General features: G+C 43.4%; 1 protein-coding gene across 3 annotated transcripts in view; it reads left to right on the top strand.

The window, feature by feature from the left end:
* LOC106583770 (inositol hexakisphosphate kinase 1) overlaps nucleotides 1–15280 on the top strand; it is a 75474-nt gene that overhangs the window by 6353 nt on the left and 53841 nt on the right. The window contains exon 1 of one of the 3 annotated variants that reach the window (XM_082967719.1): nucleotides 1331–2223. The exons of the other annotated variants lie outside the window; for them this stretch is intronic. The gene's annotated coding sequence lies outside the window, so the exon portion shown is untranslated. Of the gene's footprint in view, nucleotides 1–1330; nucleotides 2224–15280 lie in introns of those variants that run through there. 3 annotated transcript variants of the gene reach the window in all.

Here is a 15280-nt window from a genome sequence, read left to right as displayed (position 1 = left end):
TACAGGAGGGGACTGAGCATGCACCCCTGAGGGTAGGGCTGGGCGGTATACCGTATTTTACGATTTTATTAAATGTGATACGTCGTGTGTAACGTCCATTTTTATAGTTTACTTCGCTACGTGAGTCATCTCTCGCTCTCTCGTTCTCTCTCCATGCCGCTTTCAGTCTGCATGGTCAATGCAGCACATGCAACAATGTTGATGGCAACAATGTTGATGGCAACAATGCTGTTTTCAATTTGCTTCTGCATATAAATCCAGTAGTGTTCTATAATGTCACTATTTGTTTGTGTTGCTTACATCTGCAAACAGCTAGTTTTGTCTTTTTCTTAGCAAGTTGGTGCCTAAATCTTGTTAGCTGCTAATGCTAATCGCTAGGTAGCTAGCTAATGTACTGAGTCAGGGCAAACATAATTAGTTATACAGCCTGATTAATACCAGTGATGGTATAGACCAAAATCAGCTTGTTGTTTGTCCAATAGTACCTTCTAAATCAAGGAGGAATACCAGAAGCATTAATATGTTAGCTACATGAAGTAGCTAAGAGAAAACAGACAATGTAGCCAAAGATTATAGGGTCGCCTAGGAAACAATTATCAACACTTTGGTTCCTACCCTAAGTGTTGGGTTCCTAAAAAAAATCACTAACTCCACCCTGGCATTTTTTAATTCGTTTTCATGTCAAACAACACTATTCAAAGTGCCTACTATCATATTCTAACTATAGAATTAGAATAATCATTTTATTTCCATGATTCCAACATTTCACCTTTCACCTAAGTGTTTTGCTCTAAATCATAAGTCAAATCGCTATCGTTTGGTTCAAAATAAGGTTTATTCCTAACAGCCCAACATGGCAGTGTGACAATTATCTCAAATTGAGTGCAGCAAATGCAGAAAATGTATGGAAATACCGGTTGAATTGAGCAGTATAAAACAATCAGAATGGAGAAAGATCCATTTGAAATGACTGAATGTATGTGTTGCCACCCTGAGGTCATGCACTATTTATAAAGTAAATTTAGAAATGTTATAATTTAAAAACATAAATTACCTTCATACCGTGATTTAAAAAAAAAAAAATTGAATACCATGAGATGTTTTGGCCATATCGCCCAGCCCAACCTGAAAGGCCCTCGTATTGAGGATCAGTGTGGCGGATGTGTTGTTACCTACTCTTACCACCTGGGGGCGGCCCGTCAGGAAGTCCAGGATCCAGTTGCAGAGGGAGATGTTTAGTCCCAGGGTCCTTAGCTTAGTGATGAGCTTTGTGGGCACTACAGTGTTGAATGCTGAGCTGTAGTCAACGAATAGCACTCTCACATAGGTGTTCCTTTTGTCCAGGTGGGAAAGGGCAGTGTGGAGTGCAATATAGATTGCATCATCTGGATCTGTTGGGGCGGTATACAAATTGGAGTGGGTCTAGGGTTTCTGGGATAATGGTGTTGATGTGACCCATGACCAGCCTTTTAAAGCACGTCCTTCATGGCTGCAGATGTGAGTGCTACGGGTCGGTAGTCATTTAGGCAGGTTACCTTAATGTTCTTGGGCACAGGCACTATGGTGGTCTGCTTGAAACAACATGATGGTATTACAGACTGAGTCAGGGACAGGTTGACATGTCAGTGAAGACACTAGCCAGTTTGTTAGGTCCAGGTCCAACATTGTAGTTACTCCACAATATGAACAGAAGGAATCCTGTCCTGGACCTGTTCTATCACCACACTAAAGAGGCTTATTAGGGTCACCTCTTGCTCTCTCTCTCTCTCTCTCTCTCTCCTGCGCCTCCTGTCTCTCGCTCGCTCTCTCTCTCAGCTGTCGCCCTTCTGTTCTGTTGGGTCCTGAAACGTGGCTTCAATTTTAGAGGGGACTGTCGCTTGTTTTGAACTGATTTGGAGTGGGGCTTGAACCAGAGGGCGAAGTATGACTGTACTTCAATGATTCCCTGGAAGAAAAAAAAATATAAAAGTGACAAAAACCCCCCGAAAATGAACAGGAAGAAAGTTTATGCCAAACACTTAAGGCTTTAATCCCTCCCTCTTTGAGCCCTACGCGTCGGTCGGTCTGTTGAGCTGAGTGCCAGCCAGTCAGTCTCTCTTATAGGACTAGCACAGCACAACATGGCTAGCGAGCTCTGACTGAGACAACAGGAAGAGAAGGAAAACACTAAGGCTGGATACTACTGTACTTCTCTCATCACAAGGAAGATGTCAGAATGAGCAGGTAAAGGGTAGACTTATGTAGCTACTTTTCTTCAGTTGTATCTTTTCAATGCTAGTTGATAGTCCCTTCATTCCTAGTTTGAGCCACAGTGGTGTCAGTCTTCTCTTTAAACAGGATATTTTGAAGCTCTGTTATAATTCCATGTTTGGGATAGACGGAGGTCGTAGTTTGGAATCCTATTCATTGTAGGCTACGGTATGTTTCATCTCCGTTGCACTGACACCGACCGTCGGAGGAGAATGCTTTTTTTAAAAACATTTTTTTTTAATTTTTTTTTAATGGTAATGTGATCAAGCAAAGCAGTGTCAGATTATCGTGGTTGTCATGGGGAAATAATGTGACGTAGTAAAGATTCATCTATATATGAAGAAAGTGTGTTGTTGTTGTGTGAATGGTTGGCTGATTTTCTTGCGACTAGAGACAAAGTGCTGTCTCCTTTTAACAGGGATTTTCTGCAGTTGTAATCCTTGGGCTGGCCGCCTAAGCGTTTTCTTGGAAAAACCCAAGTGTGTGAAAAAAAAAATAAATAAAAAAATAATTACAACAAACCAGATGTAGAAAAGATAATGGACCTAATATATTTTTTCAATTATAGTATCTTTGAGAACATAACCACCAAAAGAGAACAACAGTCACCAAAATGAATAAAAACTAGACAGGGAGAATTGAAATTTCCCAAAACAATTAATTTAGCAGTACTGATTTTGTTATTGTTTGAGCAAAATAAAATCCAATTAGCCTTGGCCAAATGCATAGAATCGCAGGAAATGAACTGCAACATTTTCTCTCAGCTGCATGGTAAAATGTGTGTAATTGCAGGAAATATGCTTACTTTTTTTTTTTATGGAGGCCTCAAACCATCACATTTTATTTATTAAGCCCTTTTTACATCAGCAGTTGTCACAAAGTACTTATATAGAAACCCAGCCTAAAACACCAGAGAGCAAGCAATGCAGATGTAGAAGCACAGTGGCTAGGAGAGAAAAAAAACTTCCTTGAAAAGCCTGGAATCTAGAAAGAAACCTAGAGAGGAACCAGGTTCTGTGTGTTGGGTGGAGATTATAAGAGTACGTGGCCGTTAAGGCCAGATCGTTTTTTTCAAATGTTCATAGAAGACCAGCAGGGTGAAGTAATAATCACAGTGGTTGTAGAGGGTGCAACAGGGTAGAGTAAATGTCAGTTGGCTTTTCATAGCCGAGCATTCAGAGGTCGAGACAGCAGGTGCCGGGTGGGGGGGGGGGGGGGTGTGAGTCGTAAAAGCAGGTCTGGGACAAGGTGGTCAGGATTCCATAGCTGCAGCCTAACAACAGAAACTGGATCAGCAGCACGACCGGGTGGACTGGGGATGGTGACAGCCAAGTCAGTGGACAGGAATGAAGATCACGCCAGTGACTCAATCCATTTAGGTTGAGTGTAGGAAACAAGAAAAAGCCTGGTACGACGTGATGCACCCCTCCCAGGGGATGGCGTTGGAGAGCGTGAGCATTCTAGTGACTCAGCCCCCTTTATAATAGGGTCAGAATCCCAGTGGAGATAAGGGAACCGGCCAGGCGGAGACCGCAAGGGTGGTTGGTCACTCCAGTGCCTTGTCGTTCACCTTCGGTCCCCTGGGTAGGACCACGCTCAATCATAGGACCTACTGAAGAGATGAGTCTTCAGCAAAGACTTAAAGGTTGAAACTGAGTCTGCGTCTCTCACATTGATAGGTAGACCATTCCATAAAAATGTATTTCTATAGGAGAAAGCCCTGCCTCCAGCTGTTTGCTCAGAAATTCTAGGAACAATAAGGAGGCCTGCGTCTTGTGACCATAGCGTACGTGTAGGTATGTACGGCAGGACCAAATCGGAAAGATAGCTAGGAGCAAGCCCATGTAATGCTTTGTAGGTTAGCAGTAAAACCTTGAAATCAGTCCTGGCCTTAACAGGAAGCCAGTGTAGAGAGACTAGCACTGGAGTAATATGATCAAATGTTTTGGTTCTAGTCAAGATTCTAGCAGCCGTGTTTAGCACTAACTGAAGATTATTTCGTGTTTTATCCGGGTAGCCGGAGAGTAAAGCATTACAGTAGTCTAATCTAGTTACAAACGCATGGATTAGATTTTCTGCCAAAAAGTGTCAGATTTTTTTTGCAATGTTACAAAGCTGGAAAAATGCTGCTCTTTAAATATTTTTGATATGTTTGTCAAAAGAGAGATCGGGGTCCAGAGTAATGCAGAAGTCCTTCAGTTTATATTTGAGCTGACTGTACAACTATCATTGTCAAACAGCAGATCTCTTTGTTTCTTGAGACCTAGAGTTAGCATCTCTGTTTTCTCCAAGTTTCAACTTAAAAACATTTGCCACCATCCACTTCCTTATGTCTGAAACGCAGGCTTCCAGGGTAGGCAATTTAGGTGCTTGACTATGTTTAATTGAAATGTACAGCTGTGTGTCGTCTGCATGGCAGTGAAAGTTGACATTGTATTTCCGAATGACCACTAAGAGGTAGCATATATAGTGAAAACAATAGGGGTCCTAGAATGGAACCTTGAGGAACACTTAAACTTACCATTGATTTGTCAGAGGACAAACCATCCACAGAGATGAACTGACATCTTTTTGACCGATAAGATCTAAACCAGGCAAGAACATGTCCATGTAGACCAATTTGGGTTTCCAATCTCTCCAAAAGAATCTGGTGATCGATGGTGTAGAAAGCGGTAGGTCAATTAGCAGGAGGACAAACACAAAGGCTTGGTCTGACGTCATTAAAAGGTAATTTACCACCTTCACGAGTGCGATCTCAGTGCTATGAGGACTGGAGCGTTTAGTAGACATTATCTGTCTTCAGAAAGGCAGTGAGTTGCCTAGCAACAACTTTTTCTTACATTTTTGAGAGGAATGAGAAATTCGATAGGCCGTACATTTAAAAAAAAAAAAAATTAAATTATTTTTTTTATTAACAAAATACTATTTCAGTAGAGGCTTTGTTGCTGACGCTTTTAGTACGTTTGGTACACATCTGGTAGATAGGGAGACATTTATTATGTTATACATACGAGGGCCCATCTCTTTCAGTAGTTTAGTTGGAATAGGGTTCAGTAGGCAGCTGGAAGGTTTAGAGGCTATTTACTATTTGTGAATGTTTCAAAAGATACACGATAAAAAAAAAAAAAACTTGAGTGTCTCCATTGATCCTCGGTCCTCTAAAATGTAATGTAAATGTAATCTAAAATGTAATGTAAATGTAATCTCTGTCACGCCGCCTGCTACGCCCACCACCTACGCCCATAAAAGAAAATACCTGTGTGAGTGCAGTCTTTTTTTTTTTTGTTCAGTGTGATCAGTTCATAGTGAAGGGCATTGGGGATTAACAGCTGTCTAGTTCTGCCTTGCGCCTTCTCTTCTTCTTCTCCACCCACCTCGGGGTTATTTTCACTGGTAAGTTGCATCACCCTTGTCCCCTTGTCGACGCGTTTGACATACTACCATCTACTATTCATGTCATGGAGTATTCTGTTAATTATATCAACAATTTGACTACAGACAGTATTCACACCCTTTGACTTTTCCCGTATTTTTGTTCTTACAGCCTGAATTTAAATGGACTATGTTGAGATTTTCTTTTGCCACTGGCCTACTACACACAATTTCCCATAATGTCAAAGTGGAATTATGTTTTCTGTACGTTTTTTACAACTTTAATAAAAAAAAATAAAAGCTGAAATGTCTTAAGTCAATAAGTATTCAACCCCTTTGTTATGGCAAGCCTAAATAATTTAAAGAGTAAAAATGTGCTTAAGAAGTTACATACTCACTCTGTATTCAATAATAGTATTTAACATGGTTTTTGAATGACTACCTCATCTCTGTACCCCACACATACAATTATCTGTAAGGTCCCTCAGTCGAGCAGTGAATTTCAAACACAAACTTCTTGCTGCCCTCGTGTAACAGGTAGTCAGCCTGCCATGCAGGCTCCTCGTGGAGTGCAATGTAAGGCAGGTGGTTGGAGCATTGGACTAGTAACCGGAAGGTTGCAAAAATGAATCCCCGAGCTGACAAGGTAAAAATCTGTCGTTCTGCCCCTGAACAAGGCAGTTAACCCACCGTTCCTAGGCCATCATTGAAAATAAGAATGTGTTATTAACTGACTTGCCTAGTTAAATAAAGGTGTATAAAAAATATATATATATATATATATATATATATGCAAATCGGTGTCCAAAAATACCGATTGTTATGAAAACTTGAAATCGGCCCTAATTAATCGGCCATTCCGATTAATCTGTCGACCTCTAGTAGATAGGTGAAAAAAAGCAACAATTGAATATCCCTTTGAGCACGGTGAAGTTATTAATTGCACGGTTGCCGTGCGTTCAGATGCCGTGCGTGCGGATGCCGTGCGTTCAGATGCCGTGCGTGCGTGCGGATGCCGTGCGTGCGCGCTTCAGGTTGCCGTGCGTGCGCTTGCCGTGCGCGGTTGCCTAGTGTGTGGTGTGTCGTTGCCTAATTGTGTGTGTTTGTAGTTGCCGCGTGCGTCTGTAGTTGCCGCGTGTTTGTAGTTGCCGTGTGTGCGTGTGTTTGTAGTTGCCGCGTGTTTGTAGTTGCCGCGTGTTTTTAGTTGCCGTGTGTGCGTGTGTTTGTAGTTGCCGCGTGTTTGTAGTTGCCGCGTGTTTGTAGTTGCCGCGTGTTTGTAGTTGCCGTGTGTGCGTGCGTCTGTAGTTGCCGCGTGTTTGTAGTTGCCGCGTGTTTGTAGTTGCCGCGTGTTTGTAGTTGCCGCGTGCGTGTGTTTGTAGTTGCCGCGTGCGTGTGTTTGTAGTTGCCGCGTGCGTGTGTTTGTACTTGCCGCGTGCGTGTGTTTGTAGTTGCCGCGTGCGTGTGTTTGTAGTTGCCGCGTGCGTGTGTTTGTAGTTGCCGCGTGCGTGTGTTTGTAGTTGCCGCGTGCGTCTGTAGTTGCCGCGTGCGTGTGTTTGTAGTTGCCGCGTGCGTGTGTTTGTAGTTGCCGCGTGCGTGTGTTTGTAGTTGCCGCGTGCGTGTGTTTGTAGTTGCCGCGTGCGTGTGTTTGTAGTTGCCGCGTGCGTGTGTTTGTAGTTGCCTGTGTGTTTGTTACTGTGTAATCTTGACATTTTAACTTCTTTCTCTTTTGTAGTCTTTGATTAGAGAAGACAAGTTCAGTCTCTGAGGTTGTGTGTCTTTATAAGTCTCTTTATATATAACACAGTCTTTGGTATTGTGGTATTTTATTAGGGATCCCCATTAGCTGTTACTAAAGCAGCAGATACTCTTCCTGGGCTCCACACAAAACATTAAAACATGACAATACAGAACATCAATAGACAAGAATAGCTCAAGGACAGAACTATATCAATTTAAAAAAGGCACACGTAGCCTACATATCAATACACACAAACTATCTAGGTCAAATAGGGGAGAGGTGAAGTGTTGCTTCATCTGGTTTTCTTAATTGTATTTTTTTAAACCAGGTTTGCTGTTCACTTGAGCAACATGAGATGGAACCGAGTTCCGTCCAATAATGTCTCTATATAATACTTGTACGCTTTCTTGATTTTTATTCTGGATTTGTGGATTCTGTTGCTGATAGAGGCTGTATAGAATACTAATGTACTTGAAAGGGTAAGTATTTGTTTTGGTGATTTAAAACTGGCTGAGGGTATAGTTATGGGCTTGTATTCATTGTCTGAGTAGGAGTTCTGATCTAGGATCAGTTCAGACTTATTTTTGTTGTTGTTGTTGGTATAGATCCTGAACCTAGATCAGCATTCCTACTCTATGGTTGGTACGTATTGGGTCCTGCTCTTTTTGGTGGGACATGCTATGATGATTTGCTTGCAGTTAGAAAGATGTCATTTAAACCATGTTTTACAATGTTATTTACAATTTATATGTATTTGTCTGTATTTAGTATTTAATCTTTGCACTTTGCAACTCCCACCCACTCACCCCAGTTCCCAGCTGAGGTTAGTGCTCATGTCTTTTTGGCTTTGAGTCATTGGGTCTGTCCCAAGTGACAACCTATTCCCTATACAGTGGACTACTTTTAACCAGGCCCCATAGGGAATAGGGTGCACTACTTTAGACCAGGGCCTATAGGGAATTGGGTGCCATTTGGGGAATCAAGCAAACTAAGTCATTTTCAATATCAGTGTGTCATAGTGTAGCTGTAGGCTAGACCTGTGTTAATGACATACTCCTTGATATAATCACGTTGGTAGACCTTGTTACTATGAAGCCTAAACAGCCTGGAAAAGTAGATTTTAAACTCTTTAAACCAGGGTTCCCCAGCTGGTGGCCACTTTTAATCAGTGTATATGAAAGGGAGGAGACAGGTTAAAGAAGGCTTTTTTTTAAGCCATGAGACAGTTGAGACATGGATTGTGTATGTGTGCCATTCAGAGGGTGAATGGGCAAGACAAAAGATTTAATTGCCTTTGAACAGGGTAGTAGGTGCCAGGCATACCGGGTTTGAACCTGTCAAGAACTGTACCGCTGCTGGGATTTTCACGCTCAAAGCTTTCCCATGTGTATCAAGAATGATCCACCACCCAAAGGACATTCAGCTAACTTGACACAACTGTGGGATGCATTGGAGTCAACATGGGCCAGCATCCCTGTGGAACGGCTTTCGACAGCTTGTAGAGTCCATGCCCGGACATGTTGAGGCTGTTCTGATGACAAAAGAGGGGGGGGGGGGCACTCAATATTAGGACGGTTGTTCCTAATGTTTTGGACACTCAGTGTGTATGTATATATATATGTGTGTGTGTGTATATATGTATGTGTGTGTATATATGTATGTCTTTGTAAAGTATTCATACTCCTTGACTTATTCCACGTTTAGTTAGTCTGAATTCAAAATGGATTAAATGTTTTTTTTCTTTCGCCCATCTACACACACACACTACCCTACCCGTAATGACAATAGTAAAAACATGTTTCTAGAGATTTTTGCAAATGTACTGAAAAATGAAATGGAGAAATATCTCTGCTACAATACATAACAGCTACTCAGAGCTTCACACATTCGAATAGATCTACATTCGTTTTATCTCCCATGCCTGTAGCTTGAATCGAGGGTTTAGGTTAGCCAATATCTCTCACAGGGGAAATGTTGGATTTCTGCCTAGATATCTGTTGTGATGACCAGTAGGAGAGGTAGCCTCCGCCGTGGCCAGTAGGGGAGGTAGCCTCCGCCGTGGCCAGTAGGGGAGGTAGCCTCCGCCGTGGCCAGTAGGGGAGGTAGCCTCCGCCGTGGCCAGTAGGGGAGATGTCCTCCGCCGTGGCCAGTAGGGGAGATGTCCTCCGCCGTGGCCAGTAGGGGAGATGTCCTCCGCCGTGGCCAGTAGGGGAGATGTCCTCCGCCGTGGCCAGTAGGGGAGATGTCCTCCGCCGTGGCCAGTAGGGGAGGTAGCCTCCGCCGTGGCCAGTAGGGGAGGTAGCCTCCGCCGTGGCCAGTAGGGGAGGTAGCCTCCGCCGTGGCCAGTAGGGGAGGTAGCCTCCGCCGTGGCCAGTAGGGGAGGTAGCCTCCGCCGTGGCCAGTAGGGGAGGTGGCCTCCGCCGTGGCCAGTAGGGGAGGTAGCCTCCGCCGTGGCCAGTAGGGGAGGTGGCCTCCGCCGTGGCCAGTAGGGGAGGTAGCCTCCGCCGTGGCCAGTAGGGGAGGTGGCCTCCGCCGTGGCCAGTAGGGGAGGTGGCCTCCGCCGTGGCCAGTAGGGGAGGTAGCCTCCGCCGTGGCCAGTAGGGGAGGTAGCCTCCGCCGTGGCCAGTAGGGGAGGTAGCCTCCGCCGTGGCCAGTAGGGGAGATAATTAAGATAATCCCTTATATTCCATTTCTATGGTGGAAAGGCTGCGAACTGTTACGTGGTAGAATCAATCATTGACGTATCGTCGTCTGTGCTATACCCTATGTGATGTCTATCTATGGTTAGAATACTGAGGCATTTGGAGTAGGGTTGCAAAATTACAGGAAATCCCAAGGTACAACCTTACCTTGCAGACATGGTTTTCCTGGAAGTCCTTGGCTGTTCTGAGGTTCACTGTGGCCTTTTTTTGCATGGCTTGCCTGCGTCTCTAACGGACTACTGATAGAAATAGCTGATAATCTTGACCTGGATGTTACTGTAGTCCATAGAGTTGGATAGAGGGCACACTTGGACCAAAGCCTGTTTTTGTTTTGCCGCTGAGTACTTTAAACCATTTTTGAAGTAGTTAATTCGGTGGGACTATTTATGAAGACCAAAGAAAAAAAAAAAAGTATGATTTATAGTGGGGTAATACTTGATATGCATATTATTTATAACTCACATGCTACCCATAATGCGATTAACAGTAAACAAAGTCTATCAAAATGTTTCTGACTCCATAAAGCAGATTTGTCAATATGCCAGAGACTATAGTTGAGTTACAGGAATTGGCTATCGATAAAGGTCTGAAAATTGAATTGTAAAGGCATTTATATTTCATGGATTCACATACGGCATAAATATTAAGTTACAAGACAATACTGACATTAACAAAACATTAAAGGCCCTCACCAGAGAGCAATATCACTCCTATTTCGAGGTAATTGTTGTTATTATTATAATTTTTTATTTAACCTTTTATTTAACTAGGCAAGTCAGTTAAGAACAAGTTCTTACTTACAATGACGGCCTACCCCGGGTATACCCGGACGGTGCTGGGCCAATTGTGCGCTGCCCTAAGGGACTCCCAATCACGGCCGGATGTGATACAGCCTGGATTCGAACCAGGGACTGTAACTGCGCCCCTCGGGAGCCTCAATTCCTGTTCGAAAGGGGAAATTGTTTAGTTTCCACCTCCGAAGAATGACGCAGGCTGCCAGAGACTGAAGGAGAAGCGCGACACCCCAATCACTTTTTTTTTTCTTTTTTCTGGTTCAATGACCGTCCATTAACAAAGTAGATCAGATCCAGCTGCTAATGCATTGGAGTCTATGGGAGACACACCCCCTTAAGTAGACCGGAATGGATTTTATTTTCAATGGTGAACGTCCTGATTACACCATCTTCATTTATACACCATCTTTGCTGTAGCCAAAGATGACCTATTATACTGTTTAGCTGTGACTTGTGAACTTGGCAGGTGTTTCTGATTAATAAACAATGCCATTCTGTTGGGTGTACCACCCATTTTAAATGAAACCCAGCCCTGAAACCCAGCCCTGAAACCCAGCCCTAGTCTCAAAATATCAGTGGCAGGTAATTTAATAGGAAATGACACATCATTGAGTTTGCACAAAGCTGGTGCTTCGGGTTTGTCACTTTAAGACCAAATATATCATACTTTAACTAAAACAATGACTTATTGACTTAAATCGTTGTGCAACATCACGGGGTCAGCATTCTACTGGTGTGGGCTTTTTTTAAGTGAAGTATCTAGACATGATCAGAGCAGGAGAGAGATGGTCCATAGCTCTTTGGGGAGACGGGGAGAATGACAGTCTCTCTCACCACAGCATCTGACTTAATGGATTCAGAATATGAGTTGTTCACTCAACAGCTACGCTATTGGTCAACTTCCAATCAGATACCAGACCTTCAGGATGTTAGCACAATGTGACAAAATTCCTGAGTAGACAATAAGAGTCGCCTAGGGGGCTGCGTTGCCCTACAAAAAAAATGGACTATTTTAAATGTGGAGCTCAATTGCACGCTGCCCATGCTGACAAAGAAGATGCTATTGCAAGGTTAGGAGGTATCTTTTCATCTCTATGTTGCAGTCTAATGACATGGAGCCTCCCTCATCCGTCCTGACCCGTGATGATGTAAGTGCTTAGATGGAGCTTAGCAGCCACACGAGGATCCAACCACATCGGACGGAAAATCTTAAGAGGCACACATGAATGCTTTTTGTTGTTGTTGTTGTTGTTGTTGTGTGTGAACGAACGAAACCTTTGCTCTTCTCCCTTTTCATGTTGTTGTTGTTGATGATGGGGTGGCAGCGTAGCCTAGTGGTTAGAGCGTTGGACTAGTAACCGAAAGGTTGCAAGATCGAATCCCCGAGCTGACAAGGTAAAAATCTGTCGTTCTGCCCCCTGAACAAGGCAGTTAACCCACAAATATTTCTGTAGAAATGTCAACGAATGATAAAGGCTTGCTCTCCTTTTTGTATTTATTTATTTTTTGTGTTGCCCTGTTGGAGGTAGGTACACTTGATTCAGAAGCCCTGTACCCAGGGTAAGCAAAGTGTTCCCTGAAAAGTTCTGGGAGATCTGTGGTTACATCGAGTGAGTCTATTGCGCCGGCCACCGTGCCTACGGAGATTTCACAACCCCGGCCTCAGCAAAGTTTTTGATACTTTGATACTCGCAAAACATAAAACGCCTTCTCTCTACTCCCACTCGCGCTGCAGCTGCAATGAATGAGTAGCTAAGTGTATCGATAGGCCTGCGTTTTTATTATTATTATTATTAGCAGCTCGTCGTGTCTATTTTAATATTGAGGAATATTTCACTTTCTCTGGTCATAGGAACAACAGATTTGTTTTGCATGAGGCAGATGCGGTGCGACTCGCGATTCGCCATCAGGTAGAAGATGGTGTCCGCTCTCTGGTTAGTCTCACTGGAGGAAAGGAACGAGAGAGCAGGTACCGTGAGAAGTGGCATCTCTGCTGTTCTCTCCCTCCCTCCCTCCGCTGAGACTAATGCCATGTTCAAAACCACTGGGAACTCGAAAAATCTCCGACTTCAGTGCATTTATGACAACTGGGAACTCTGGGGGGGGGGGGGGGGGGGGAATGATCTGACTGGGAAAAATCATTGTGAACGGTTATCTAACTCGGGATTCCAAGTCTCTCTGGCATCTTTCTAGACCTCTGACTTGAAGATCACTGACGTCATGATTTGAACTAGTTTTTTTTTCTCCCCCTGAGTTACCATCAGTCCAGTAAAATATAAAAGCTAATTATTTGAAAATTATTTCAATTTATGCTCAGCTGTGCCTTGCAAATTCTACATCTGATCTGTTTTGTAATATAACATGTTCTGAGAAGAATAATATTATCAGGCCAGGCATATAGACAATATGCTGTGATAATGTATTAGGCCAGGCATATAGACAATATGCTGTGATAATGTATTAGGCCAGGCATATAGACAATATGCTGTGATAATGTATTAGACCAGGCATATAGACAATATGCTGTGATAATGTATTAGGCCAGGCATATAGACAATATGCTGTGATAATGTATTAGACCAGGCATATAGACAATATGCTGTGATAATGTATTAGGCCAGGCATATAGACAATATGCTGTGATAATGTATTAGACCAGGCTATTAGACAACTGGTTTTGAGCAAATATTTGTCTCTTGATAAAGTGATTCCTTCCAGAGTCAGATGTGGCCACAGCCACACACACACACACACACGTCTATTTTACTCTTTAAACACCCCTGAGAACACAGTTTACTGACCAACACCCCTGAGACGTGTGTGTGTGTGTGTGTGTGTGTGTGTGTGTGTGTGTGTGTGTGTGTGTGTGTGTGTGTGTGTGTGTGTGTGTGTACTGTGTTGACCTCTGAGACGTGTGTGTGTGTGTGTGTGTGTACTGTGTTGACCTCTGAGACGTGTGTGTGTGTACTGTGTTGACCCCTGAGACGTGTGTGTGTGTGTGTACTGTGTTGACCCCTGAGACGTGTGTGTGTGTACTGTGTTGACCCCTGAGACGTGTGTGTGTGTGTGTGTGTGTGGTGTGTGTGTGTGTGTGTATACTGTGTTGACACCTGAGACGTGTGTGTACTGTGTTGACAACACTCTTGAGACTAGCATTGTTTACTCTGTGGACTGTGGGAGAGAAGTGTATATTTTTATTTATTTAACTCGTCAAGTCAGTTAAGAACTAATTCTTATTTTACAATGACGACCTACGCCGGCCAAACCATCCCTTTAACTGGACGACACTGGGTCAATTGTGCGCCTCCCTATGGGACACCCGATCACGGCCGGTTGTGATACAGCCCGGATTCAAACCAGGGACTGTAGTGACGCCTCTTGCACTGAGATGCAGTGCCTTAGACCTCTGCACCACTCGGGAACCCCTATGTGGTCCCTGTCTGATCAAGTTCATGGATCTATTTCAATGACTCATTCCTCAATTCCTCAGGTCCTCTCTTCTCGACATCTCCTTCTTTAAAACGTTATTGGAGGAGAGGGAACTTCTCCTTGAAGAGGAGGTGATGAGGAGAGCAGATGTGAGGAATCAAGGAAAGATTTGTTGAGAGAGCGAGCGAGAGAGCCCAATCAACCCATGGTACTGTCGTGGACAGACTGGGTGATGTCTTTTCCTGAATCTTCAGTCGTTTAGCTTCTCTCACTACTAACCCAGCTGCTAGCGACCTAATGCAGGAACACATTGTCCACATTCCGGTGTCAACCACTCATCCAGACAAGATATCTCACACACACACACACACACACACACACACACACACACACACACACACACACACACACACCAAGGGTTAGGCTACACGCAGCTGTTATCAATCTCGGTCATCTTTTAGTTACCCAACAAGCCTTCATTGTCATTTTTGTGTTTTCCATTAAAAACCAATATCATTGCTCAAGCGCTTAAATGTTATGATCTGTACACTACAGGCTGTAATGAAGTGTACACTACAGGCTGTAATGAAGTGTACACTACAGGCTGTAATGAAGTGTACACTACAGGCTGTAATGAAGTGTACACTACAGGCTGTAATGAAGTGTACACTACAGGCTGTATTAAATGTTATGATCTGTACACTACAGGCTGTAATGAAGTGTACACTACAGGCTGTATTAAATGTTATGAAGTGTACACTACAGGCTGTATTAAATGTTATGATCTGTACACTACAGGCTGTATTAAATGTTATGAAGTGTACACTACAGGCTGTATTAAATGTAATGAAGTGTACACTATAGGCTGTAATGAAGTGTACACTACAGTCTGTAATGAAGTGTACACTACAGGCTGTATTAAATGTAATGAAATGTACACTACAGGCTGTATGTAAATGCTCCGTTCCATTGTGTGCGAAAGGAATATCCATTTA

The sequence above is a fragment of the Salmo salar genome, chromosome 22, assembly GCF_965601325.2.
Source record: "Salmo salar chromosome 22, fSalSal1, whole genome shotgun sequence".
Lineage (NCBI taxonomy): Eukaryota > Metazoa > Chordata > Actinopteri > Salmoniformes > Salmonidae > Salmo > Salmo salar.
The sequence above is the reverse complement of the archived record's forward strand: the minus strand, read 5'-3'. Positions and strand labels throughout refer to the sequence as shown.